Here is a 1,421-nt window from a genome sequence, read left to right as displayed (position 1 = left end):
TCAGCCGGCTAAGTCTTTGAATTAGTTCAATCTCGAGTACAATGTGACCTACAAGTTGTGAAAGAAACCTGTTATTATTTCATTGGATACTTCCCACTGCTTATGAAATTGTCCTCTTTTTGCACAATCCCCACTAACCGCACATTCCCCAGTCATGCCCCATTCTGACTGCAAACGCATGATCATACCAGACGGTATGCCACCAAAAAGTTGGAATCAAACATTATTATTATCAATAAAACTGTGGCCGCGTGAGGCTATCTGAAGCGCCCGGTTGAATTCTATCAAATACTAGAACATTGTGTTAAAGTTTCCTTTTTTCAAACCACGGTTTCAGAAACATTTTGGGTGTGCGTCTAGGACACCTGGGACGACCAGTAGCTCGTATGGTTCAGCGTCGACAATCCGTAAGGCGACAGCCAGAAAATCTTGCAGTGGTCTACATCCGTTTGGAGGGCACTGGAATTTGAACCGTAGGATTTCAATTCGTCTGCAAAAAGTAGAGATGGAACTGAAGGAAAATCTGGAAAGTCGTTGGCCTAGATCAGAGACAAGCGGTCCCAAAACAGAGCCTTGGAGAACTCTAATGTAGACTGGATCCAAAGAAAAGTTCTTTTTGATAGAAGGGTCTTCATCCGGAGTAGAATCTCCCCTTGGTTCCTGTGAAGCAAACTGATCTGTGAGACCTAATCAGACGCCATTGAGAAGTCCAAAATATGATGGCCGATTTATGTCCTCCGTTGTTGGCTTGGGTTACGTTACCCACAGATACGAGCATGTTTGTCATCCCCCCAAAATATTTGGATGGAATCCATGTTGCGCACGGGATATCACGTTTTTGGCGTTGAGGCGATTTAAGGCAGCCCACTGCAGAGTGCGTCCCATTACCTTGCACGGTACATTAGTGAGTCTAATAGGTCTGTGCCTGCCATCACCATTCTTGTATGCTGGCCTCACAGTCGCCCTCTTCCGACTTGAGTGAAAGTTGCCTTTGTTGAGTGAGAGACGAAACACCGGGTAGGACCTTTTGCCAGTGTGAGCGACGTTTCCCCTGAGATTCTTGGATGGAATTCGTCTTGCCCCCAAGCGCTGAAAGGGCTTACCTTGTGTGTGAGTTAATGAAGATCCTACGCGAAGACTGTGCCGGAGAGTGGTCGTTCGTAGTCACGTCCTGGAAGGCTTGTGTGTGACGAGGTAGGTGGGGCGGCATACAGATATGCATAGTGTTCTTTGTAGGTATATCGGGTCACTATCAGGTCACTCATGGGTTCGTCGATTCCATCCCTCAGGGAGGTGTCTACTTTATTTCTTCGGCGGTACCCGACACATTGCTGTCACCTAGTCGTGGTGGTCTGGCTGCTGTGGTGCAATAAATTTGTGGGCTATACTGTGTGGAGCTCAGTTTCAAAAGGTTCAACCAC

Source organism: Opisthorchis viverrini, assembly GCF_000715545.1.
Source record: "Opisthorchis viverrini unplaced genomic scaffold opera_v5_64, whole genome shotgun sequence".
Taxonomy (NCBI): domain Eukaryota; kingdom Metazoa; phylum Platyhelminthes; class Trematoda; order Opisthorchiida; family Opisthorchiidae; genus Opisthorchis; species Opisthorchis viverrini.
This window is presented reverse-complemented; position numbering follows the sequence as displayed.